The 12,308-nt window shown below is 40.0% G+C and overlaps 1 protein-coding gene across 4 annotated transcripts in view; it reads right to left on the reverse strand.

The window, feature by feature from the left end:
- LOC114550090 (thyrotropin-releasing hormone-degrading ectoenzyme) overlaps positions 1–12,308 on the reverse strand; it is a 229,183-nt gene that overhangs the window by 81,651 nt on the left and 135,224 nt on the right. The gene's annotated exons all lie outside the window — the stretch shown is intronic.

Here is a 12,308-nt window from a genome sequence, read left to right on the forward strand (position 1 = left end):
TGCTTGTCTCAGTGATTTTTGGGATCTGGAGTTTGATTTATTTTCTTCCAGCTCAGCTTACAACATTATCAAATTATGATGGCACGGTGAATTTAGCCTTTGACCTTTTGGATATAAAATGTCATCAATTCATCATTTTATCCTATAGACTTGGTCGGCATTATGGGGAACGCCCACTAAAACGTTATTTCCATTTATGCTGTGGGGGGGAAACAAACCATTCGAATTAATGAGCGTAGACCTTGTTAGCAGTTACGATGTTTTTTTTTCCCGTGGGACAATGCCAAAAAGTTGCTGTGTGGCGTTCTGCACCTCTTATAAATAAATAGAAAAAATCCTGATTTTAAGTTTTATATACTGCCAAATAGACAGACTGAGACTGTGTTGAAACCACTAACGTCACTGCTACAGTCCAAATGCTAACATTTAAATGGAATTTATTCAACATGCTAACAAATACTAGTCTTTAATGTTATAGCTTTAATGAATGTGTGATAACAATAGACTGTTTGATGACCCTGGCATAACATTACTGATAATACAGTCAGATTGAATCATCTAAGAGTAGCCAACGGTTAACGTTAGCAGTCTTACCTGGAGACTCAATCACGTAGCTAATGTTAACAAAACATGTCCGGAAACGACACCTCTGGCCATTCCGTAGGGTCGTTTGTCCAGTCACATATAATGTACGGACAATACGACTCCATTTTTTTTTATGTATCTTGCTCTGTTAAGCAGCAAAAGTGCTTTTGAGTGGTCCATACTGGGTTAACGCTATATTGTCTGGTCAGGGGGAAAAGATTGTTTTCCCCCCACATTGACTCCCCTCACCCCCCCACCCCAAGACAGCTATGACGAGTCACCGACCAAGTGTATAGAGCTTCAAAGTGTGGTTCCGGAAAGGAAAATTCCATAAATTTTCTCCACAAGGATTTTCATTATTAGCCATAATGTCTAAACCATCGATGAGACGTCCTACCAGCTACGAGATTGTGAAATGAAAAACGCCCCTGTAGAAGCCACAAGTCTGTATGAAATCAACCTAGTTCTACAGGTTGTATTCGCAATGTTATGACTCAGTACTACACAACCGACAATCCTAAGTGTAAACCGCAATGTCTGTAATTGGTGAAGCACACTGTCACCATGGAAATGTTTACTGCACCCACGAACTTGCAAACAGCTAGTGAGCTGCTACAAATAAAGTCTATGATCGTTTATGTACACAGTCTTGTACCTTAGCCTTTTTTCCATTTTCAAAATTTTTTAGCAGCAAATTTTTTTTTAAATGCGTGTCAAATGCACACCTTAAAGGGATATGCCACCGTTTGTTGAAATAGGGCTTATCACGGTCTCCCCTAGCTGTAGATAGGTGGGCCAACACATGTTTTGTGCATGCATTGTTTTGGTCCGGTGCAACACCGGCAGCGCCGGCGCTAGTTAGCTTAGCGTAGTGAATGGAATCCTATGTTGTTGGTTAGCATGTTGTGAGTAAAAGTGAGCCAACAAAATACCAAAAAAAAAAACCAATTACTTGCACTGAGACAAAAAATATGTTAAAAAAATATGGCACTCCGATATCTGCCTCCATTTGGACCCTTTCAGTGATCTTTGGATTCTATGGTTTGCTTTGGTTTTCTTCCAGCTCAGCTTTCGACAGACTCCAGTTAAATGATTAAGTTTGGCAAAACAAAGTTGATCAACAAAGTGTCATTTAGTGAAACAGTTGGTTCAGTAAACACAAGTTTAATTGTGAAATTAATCTGGCTAATGTTTGCTGTAATTTTTTTCGCTTCTTTTTTTCTTTTCCTATTCATCATCCCAGCTTTATCCACTTTCTCTCCTTACTACCTTACCTCATCGTTTCACCTATTCATCCGTTTACTTATTACATCTTGTAATTTTCTCTGCATTGCACTACTTCCTCTCATTTTTTCCTCCTCCGTTCATTTAACATCCTCTACTTCTTTCCTCCATGTTTCCTCTCCTTGTTTATTGTCTGTCTTTCCTCTCTTTCGTTTCCTCTCATTACTCCTTCTCGTGTTTCCTCTCTTCTCCTCCCTTTACTCTCCTAGTTTCAGGGTCTTAATAGACATCTGCAAACATGTTGAGCTGTAACGAGCTGTCAAAATTACCCCTGGGATCAGAGAAGAGCGGCTCTGTCTAATTCATGGATTACAGTGTTTACTATGGAGATTTGGGTTTAATGAACATCCATCTTGTCAAGCAATAGAATTGTTGGCTTATTAAGTTTTTGTCGTTAATGAACTGAATGAACAGAAAGTTTAAACATTTATAATCATATTATTAAGAGTATCTCCTGGGACATTCTTTGTTCAATGTGGCTCTGTGCATGGATTAAAGTTGTTCATTAAGTAGGTTTGGTTTTAATGAATCTACATCAGTTAAACAAAAGTTTCTTGAGATATTACATTTTAAATGAACATTAGAATCAACTGGAGTGTCTACTGGGATCCGGCTACTTCTTGGCAGACATGGCTTTGTTGACTTGACATGAAATATTCATCTTCTTAAACAATATACATTAAATTATTCTTTATTTAAGAATACAAAGTGTTGGCAGGTGTCGGTCTAATTCTGTGACTCAGAGACTGTTATGTTTGCACTGTCCGTGAAGCTAAATAGCAATGTACTTGTCCAATGGTGTAAGAGGGAAGTTTAATGTCAGTAAATATACAGCAGCAGCCATCTGAAATTGCTGGCCTGGCTGCGACGGGGTCCCGGCTGGTCCCTGCTGGATCCCTACTCTGCAAATGGTATGTGATCCCACCTTGATGACGTAGTGAAGGCAGCACCGCCTCATAACCCCAGCACCATGTGAGGAAACCAGTTTTATTGTTTTATCTTGCCACCACGAGGAGCAGTGTGACTTCTGTAGTGTGACCCTTTTATTTTAAAGGAGAAATCTGAACCTTGGGGTTAATAACACATTTGTACCGAGTCGACCGTTCTCTGGGATTTTGTTTTCATGCTAATCGAATGTGACCAGTTTTAGCGCAAACCACTAATTAGCTTATGCCGCTAGTCGTTGGGGCACTGGTAAAGTAAAAAGAAATTGCTATTTCTATACCACTAATAAGACTCAAAATAGCACCACACTTCAACTGTAGTATAATGAGGGTCCCTACATGTAAACCAAAGCATTGAGAACTTTGTAAGTGTACAGACAGTTTATTAAAAAGATAGTTTAGAAAGACTGTACCGTTCACATATACAGGCAGGCACCATCTTGGGAAAACAGTCATGACCAGTCGAACGACAAACGCCGTGCTTGAGCTTGAGTCTTTATAAACTATCTTTTTAAGCCCTCGGGTCCCTACAGGTAAACCGAAGCATTGAGAACTTTACACTTACAAAGTTCTCAATGCTTCGGTTTACATGTAGGGACCCTCATTATGCGTGGAAGTGTGGTGCTATTTTGAGCCTTATTAGTGGTGTAGAAATAGCAATTTACCCTCTGCCCGAAGACTAGCATTATAAGCTAATTAGCGGTTTGCACTAAAACTAATCACATTCGATTAACATGAAAATATATCCCAGAGAACGGTCGACAAATGTGTTATTAACCCCTAGGTTCATTTTGCGCCGGAGTTCTCCTTTAAGTCTGCCCACTGCCGCTGGACCCTGTGCGCCTGCAATCAGATATTCTAATCATATTTGAAGTGTATGAGGAAGCGCTTCCCACACAGAGCATACCTTTAGTGAAGTGCTTGTTATTATCATATCACAAGGTCATGGGCATATTATGCTTAAGCTTTGTTTAAAACCTTGATACATGTTGATTTTATGCATTAACTAACACAAAACATAGCTTATTGATTAAATAGAGACTGAATGAGACAGGCCTCTAGATGCTGATTATGTCTTCTGTTCTGAAAGCCAAGAGATCAACAGAACTGCTTCAACACTAAAAGCAATACAAGGGGATATTAATGAGAAACAGCTGTGTTACTTTATCTGCTGTTAACAAGGCATATCATTTATCTGGAAATAGAGTATCTGACATGCCGGTACAGCAACATGCTGGGCCAAACTGACAATGTTTTTTACATATATTACATTTAATTTCGAATTAAGAAGGCATATATAATTAAGAATTTGTTGTACACAGAGTTTCAATTTTTTTTTTTAAGTTTCCCCAAACTCAATAACAAAAAAAATCCAATAATTAATACCAATAAAATGGTATTAATCTTTCCCTGGGCGACTAGAGTATATTGTGGTTACTTTTGCCAGTGTGCTGCTCATCTTCGCAGGTAAAACACACTTTACATTAATAGAGAAGATTATAATGCATTTTGGGACTATAATTTCTGGGGCAGGTCTATTCAGTCATTACAATCAAATCTGCAAAGCAACGGAACATACTGTGTCATAACACGTTTATTCGGCCAACTGTGATATCCAGAGGAGGAAACCGCCTTTTACAGGTTATGGTGGTTTAAGTAAGAATAATACACACTGCTTATTAATAGCTTAATTTGCCTGTTATTTCTCATACTCTTTCACATGTGCAGCTGCAGCTGATTCAGAACGCTCTTTGAGTCTTCACTAAGACCAAGAAAGTGGATCACATCACTCCAGTTCTGAAGTCTCTACATTGGCTTCTAGTGCCTCAAAGAATTGATTTCAAAATACTTTTGCTGGTTTATAAATCACTAAACGGTTTAGGGCCAAAATACATTTCTGATCTGCTGCTACACTACTACAACCCACCCAGACCTCTCAGATTGTCTGGGACAGGTCTACTTGTTGTCCCCAGAGTCAGAACTAAACAGGGGGAAGCAGTGTTCAGTTTTTATGCTCCACATATCTGGAACAAACTCCCAGAAACCTGTAGGTCCGCTGCAACTCTCAGTTCTTTTAAATCTAAGCTAAAGACCTATCTTTTTGATGTTGCCTTTCTTTAAATAACTGTTCATTTGTTATACTGAAGTTGCATTGATGACACTGTATGACACTCGATAACTGCTCTTTAATGTTTAATTTCTTATACTGCACTGTAACTTTTATTCGCGTATTTTATCTCTTCTTTAAATTCTTATACTGCACTGTCAATTTTATTCTTGTCTTTTAATGTTGTAATTAGTTTTTTTTAATCGTTTTCTAACTGCTCTTTAATTTTTTATGTAAAGCACTTTGAATTGCCCTGTTGCTGAAATGTGCTTTACAAATTAAGCTGCCTTGCCTTGTTCTTTCTTAATAATTGTAATTTATATTGTATTGTTTGTGAACCTATGTTTAGTTATTGTCTGTGTGAAATTGGGTCAGATTCTCAAAGACAAGGCTGTGACATGGTCCTGGTGTTTGCAGTGTAATGCGGGTTACATTAGAAGACCGAGATAAAGCTCAGAACACACCATTAGCATTAGTGTATCTCTTTTTTTGCACTCAATGGGCCATTGGTGTGCCATCCTTACAGGTCTCCCAGCCCCCGCAGTCTAGACCGTCACACTGAGTGAAAGGGCCTTTGTAACACTGAGTACAAATTCAGTGTAGAGCCCAAACACAGCACTTAATTTTTGTTTTACTTTATCTTGATATATCTCATTCATTACACAAAATAAGCATTAGGGCAGTTTACCTACCAACTAGGGTTTAATCCCGGGAAACGGGAAAATAAAATAAAAAAAGGCATGGAGTACGTGTCTATTATTATCATACGGTAACGTATGCTGGCGACGGTAGCTACGGTAATACAGGCTCCCTAAATAATTACACAGGCTCAATACATTCATTCATTAAAGAAGAAGAAGAAGTTTGTTACGCAGCACGCACTACGCACCTAACTCTGTTAATGATGTCTGCGGCCAGCTTTGTTTGGGAGCATTTTGAAAGACCGGACAATGAAACAGCTCAGTGCAAGTTGTGTGACCGGTTTATAAGGCGTATTTGTATTTGGTTAACTTTGAGTGATTATTCCCATTTGCAGCCTCTTACACATCCTCAACAGGCACAGAATGGATTTTGATAACGTAATGGTTTAGAAATCATTCAATGGTTTACTTAAGCATATTTTGTTAGTTTGTATAATAGATTTCCATAAAACATTGATTATATAAGGGTTGCCTAGATTTTCAGAAGACAAGACATTCCACCTGGCATTTCATAATTAGCGCTGCAGCAGATGTCACGCTGCAGCACGCAGCTCACTTGATCACGCAGCAGAATTGATCATTGCAAACTGTATTGATGATGGACATAAACTGTGTTCTTTAGTCCTAAAAATGATACAAATAATATAAAAAATGTCAGTTTGGGATTTTGGGAACGCATATTTGAATGATATCGATACAGTACTTGGGCTAAAAACAAACCAAAAAAAACAGCCATTTCTCGGCCATTTCCCGGGATTCCCGGAATATGGGCTGTCTATTTCCCGGGATCTGATTCATCTCATTTTCGGGAAAAACATTAAACCCTACTGCCAACACTGTAAACTGATGAAAGACCGTAAAAAGGACATTTCGTTTACATTCACGAAAAAAAAATCACATGGTGTTTAATAGGCAAACAATCTTTGGAAAGGAAAATTAAAACCTTTAATATTTAATTGGCAGCCAGTGTTGCCAGATCTCGTGAGAGAAACATGCAATCAGGTCTACAGAAACAAGCCCAAAAGAAGCAACTTTGATCTCCAAAAAAGTACAAATAATTTATTTGTATTTCATAAGAAACCATTTCAAATATACTGTAGATTGCATTTTTTTATTTTTTTACTCTAAAGAAGTTGAACAAAACCAACTGGTCAACAAAAATGAGGAATAAATGAATGAATGAATAAAAATGAAAGTAAAGAAGTTGCATATGACAAACTGGCCGAGTAATTATCTCAGTGAAGCCTTCAGCTTGTCTTGTTTTAAGACTCCAATGTCCGTAAACTTCATTGACAAGAATGGTGCTGCGTGTATTTTTATGATTATCAGTGCTGGCATGACAAACAAGATCTTCATGGTGTGCACGTATTTCACATGTACGCAATCTGCATACTGCCTTTGAATTGTGCCCCTCTTCAGGTTCAATCCGTTTAATCTTTTAATCCACTTTTCTCCTACTCTTTGTTGTATTTATTTCCCATATTTCACCCACTGAATATTTCATGTCCCTGGCATTGTTAGCAAAGTATAAAGAAACTCCATCAATGTGTCACTGCCTGATTGTCAGACACCTGTGTTTATGGAGGAAAATGGCAGAGGGATCGGGCTTGTGGACGGATCCTGCGACCGGACAAACTAGACATAAAGGGAGCAAGCCCAAATAAGCAAATACACTTCAGAAACGAGCCCCAAAAGCCACAACCACCAGCGACTTTAGAGAAAAACAAGCCCAAAGTCGATTATAATAAGCAGACTGCAGCTTCTCAGGGTCCACAGCTCAAAACAAGTTTACAAGTTAGATGAACACAACAGAAGGGGGCGGGGCCGACTGGTGGTAAGCTGCTGGTGTAGCCGACAGGCTCAAATCTTATTGGTTAGACTACCTGTGGCAAACTTCAGCCAATCGCAAAAGCTTACTGAAGAACACCCACTTTGTGTGCTTTATAAGTGTGCATAAACTGGCCCCTGCAATAAGCAAGCTGTGGATCGCCACAGACGGCAGCAGAGATGACGCACATCAACAGGGAGAGGTCCCGACAGATTCGTCTCATGCGGGCAAGTGGAAAATCAGCACACGAGATCCAGCAACATTTTACAAGCCTGGGCATCGCCGTGTCGCTGAGGACTGTGAGATATCACTTCAAGGAGAGGGAACCGCGCCGCTCATGTCCGAGAAAACTGCACCAGTAAGTCTCACCACACTGGAGCTCTATAACAGTCTCTGAAACAGCTGGAAACTTCTTCTTTGTGTATGAAATGGGTTCCTTTGTCTAAAAGTTTCCCTCCCCCCCCCAACTTTCACAGTAATATACTGACTGCCATTGACGAGGTGACAAAGAGCAGCATTAAGATGAAGGCCCAAGCTTTACAGCAGAAAATTGAAGCAGATTTTGGTGTTCAACTTAGCCTGACCAGCGTTCGCCGTGCCCGCAGGAATCTCGGGTGGAAATTTGGAAAGAACAGCTTCTGCCCGATTACAAAAGAGCTCAACAAAGAGGCAAGGCTCAGACAAGCTGTTCAGTGGCTCGAGATTGGGGAGACGTGGCATGACGTGCTGTTTACGGACGTAACGACAGTAACTCTGGAGGACCACACCCAGCTTAGTTCCTACATGAAAGGCCAACCTGTTGCCAGGGTTAGGGTTAGACCAAAGCCCCAAAACTCCTTTAAGCTCCATGTCTGGGGAATGATTTCACGACACGGTGCAGGTCCTGTGGTCATCTTTGAAGGAAGCATGGACAGACATTATTTTGAGAACGCCATCATCAAAGGAGTTGCAGCACCATACGTCAGAGGGCATTTTGGGTCCAATCATCGCTTCTTCCAGGACAATGATCCAAGGCACACAGCTGCTGCAGCTTGCATTGCATCTGAGGGAATAAACTGGGTGAGGACTCCGCCAGAGTCACCGGATTTGAACCCCATCAAGCTTGTTTGGCACTCAATGAAAGACTTCATCCGAAATGAGGTTAAGCCTCGCACAAGACAGGAGCTTGTCCGGGCCATCGAGGTCTTTTGGGACATAAAACTGACCCAAGAGTTCTGTAACAAAGTTATTACAGGCTTGTCAGACATACAGAAACTGATTGTGAAGAACAAAGGAGGGCCTAGTGGACAGTGAGTAAAACAACAATCAACACAAATTGTCATTTTTATGTAAGCTTGTTTCATATTTTGCTTACAAAATAAACTATTTTTGAAAAATCATTCCTCTGCGGTGTTTTTCTGTCTTTCACAAATCACTGTGTGTTGGTTCAGGTTGGCGTCCTCTTAAAATGAGCGTAAGACATTTTCACCTCTCTTTAGCTTGAATAGGAGGCTGAAAGGTGAAAATGTGTTCATCAAGTAGCTCTTCAGCTGCTTTAAAGACTCACCGAACGAAGGCAAACACAAAAATTCGTATGTTGTTTCGTTGTTTCGATGCATTAGAGACCATTTCACAGTTGTAAACATACTAATGGCCCCAAGTTGATTTCCTGTCGCAGTTTATGTGAATGACATCAACTGACAGGAAGTAAACAAGGGGCCAGGCTGTGGCCTAGCAATGGAATTCCATTAAAAGGTCTATTAAAGGAAATATAAAAACAATTGAATATGATCCTCCCTCAATAAATAAACTCAATAAATAAATTTGGAAAAAAAAGATTTGGGAATTATTTACTTTAGAGAACAAAATATTCTGAAATAAGAGATTACTTTCTTCAAAGCCAGCATCATATGTCCAGAAACCAGGCTTCGTACAAACGGTATCCAGGATATTAGTCCAATATTTGGACTAAGGTCCAAATATTTGTTTATTTCCCTGATCTATGCACATTTTAAGACCTTTTTTTTTTAGATTTTGTTATAGAAATGTGTCTGAAACAGAAAAGAAACATATGCAAAATGTGTGTTATATAATAAATACTATATTATTTTACTTTTGCTAGGTTTGTAGGGAAACTATAAATTCCATTATATTGCTAATATGGTTATTACATTGTTTGAACTGGATCAGAACGGTCTATAGGTTTAACAGCACAGAAACATAAGCCTGGGTGGGATGGTGGGCAGTACCTGGTCTTGCTCTCTCTTCTCCACCACCTTTCTATCATTTTCATATTGTCTATCTCATTGCTTCCCAAAGGAAAGATTTGTATGAAGTAGCCTCTTCGTTTTAGTCTGTCTCAGTGACAACGTTAACATCAGACGGCATCAATAGACACTGTGCGACAGTAAGGGAGCTTTTCGTCTGATGTCGTTCTGGAGATGAACGGCATTGAAAAAGTATAATTCTACTAGTTAAATTCACTGATTTGCCTATGTTAGTTAGCTGCTGTAGTCAGTAGAAAGAATAGCTGTTCGGTGGGTCCTGACTGTTTGACACTATACCCGAAAACCACAGCGTTGACTAAAGATCGTATAGATAATCCACTTCACCACCTACTTAGTCACCCGCAAGTAATGATGGTGATGATGATCAGACAGAGAAAGAGTTCTCTCTTGGCGATGTCCAAGTTTATTTTAGGCAGTTAAATTACTTTTTCTCTGGGGGGGGAATAATACAGAGGTCCTGGCCTCTGTGTCCTTAATGGTAGATACGGCCATGCATACAAAGTCTTGAAATGGCTGTGTGTTATAGAAAATGTTATATTTTCAAGGTTATTTTCAGACTGAAGGACTGACATCTTCCTGAGTCCACGGGACAAAAGACACCTTTGTCACCCTTATTGGTAGAAAGATTCTGTGACCTAATAAGTTCCCATTAAAGTTTCGGCCCACCTTCAACCTGAAAAGCATCTAATCAGGAATAACAGAAAACACCTGTGTGGGTGTTCAGAGGCTTTAAAATAATAGAAATGCAACAATCCATTGTCCCCTGGCGTCACACGCTAAATGGTGTTTTAAGCCCCCCCCCCAACGTCTCCTTCCAGGCAGCGCTGCGACCGTTGACTTCAAGGCACCTAACCCTAACCACTACCTAACCCTAGTGCCTCAGGCAGCGCTGCCTGGAAGGAGACATTGGGGGCTTAAAACACTGATACACACGTCACACAACAGACGCGGATATGTAGTTAGTTCCTATTGTAAATATTCTTCTGGGATAATGAGATTACTTTGTTCATTTGATCTTTTTCTAGTTTGAACAGATACAGGTATTGCTGTACTCTGTGTCATACGCAAACATGTAAACAGGGGGGGGTTTGTGTTGATTTCAGCGGGCTCCCAGTGGCTGGAAACTGGATTCTAGCCGGCTTCCAGCCAGAAAGCCTCCGGCTGGGAGCAGCACTTCTGATTGGCTGGGACTGCAAATGAACTACACTATGTGTCAGATAAACGGTTTGTTTTGAAATAAATCCTTTCAGGGCTGACTAAATTCCTAGGTGTTTTCTTGGACTGATCCCTGCTCAAAGGATTGGGCTAACTCCTGGGTAAAGACATTTTTACAAGTACACACACACACACACACACACACACACACACACACACACACACACACACACACACACACACACACATTAACAGGCTGAATCAGGTGACTCCACCACAAATTACACAATTAGTTAATTAGTTAAATGGCACATTTTGGATGAAACCAAAATGACTCTGTGAGAAACAAAAAGAGAATCAGACTAAATGAGACATCAGCTCTAATTAACAGAGACTTTAAGTCACCTGGGGAGAGAACGAGATGGGGGTCCAGCTGGGCCATATGGCCATTATGAACCAGATGGACCCACATGTGGAGGACAGCTAATGGGCCAACAGTGAGTGTAAACACACACACACACACACACACACACGGAGGGACAGGGCTGCGTTCAGGAACAGCTGCTGAACTTTTAAGCGTCTGCTTGTCTCCGCCCTCAATCCTCCTTCACTTCCACCCCATCACTCCTCCTCTCCTCCTGTACTGTACTACCTCCCCTCCTTCCATTCTCCTCTTTCATTTCATAGTCATTTAAACCTGATGACAGTTGTGTGTCTCTCTGTGTGTGTGAGTGTGTGTGTGCACAACACTTTCACCCTGAATACTAATTCATTGGCTGGCAGGTGTCGCACATCAAATATAGTTTAGCTCAACAGATTAACCGCTTTATTAAACTGAGAGCTGTCTTTGCAACAATACTGATGATTCATGCTGTGTTACCTGATATAATTGGGCAATATTATACATAACATGACAGCAGATATCTGTCACACGTTCATGGAGTTGCTACACTGTGCACTATTTCTTGAAAAGGTATAATATGCAGTGGTGGAATGTATAACTAAGCACATCTACTCAAGTACTGTACTTAAGTACAAATTTGGGGTACTTGTACTTTACTATATTTTCTTTTAATGCCACTTTATACTTCTATTCCACTACATTTCAGACAAAAATACTGTAGTTTTTACTTTTATCTGACAGCTTTAGTTAATAGTTACTTTACAGATTAAGATTTTTGCACACAAAATACATGTAAACGCAAATGAGACCAACAGTGAAAAGAACACTAGTTTTATATAGTTTTTATTAATGCCTCTGCCCGGGTCCTATTTTTCTGCAAAGTCACATAATGATTTACGGCAGGTAGACGGCGCTACAGTAAAACATTCTGATGGGTCAGAGATTTTGGTGTAACATGTGTAAGTATACCGTATGCACCATTACACTTGAAATGCAACGATGCATCTGTAACGTATTGTCTTATTGTAAATGAA

The sequence above is a fragment of the Perca flavescens genome, chromosome 23 (genome assembly GCF_004354835.1).
Source record: "Perca flavescens isolate YP-PL-M2 chromosome 23, PFLA_1.0, whole genome shotgun sequence".
Classification (NCBI taxonomy): Eukaryota; Metazoa; Chordata; class Actinopteri; order Perciformes; family Percidae; genus Perca; species Perca flavescens.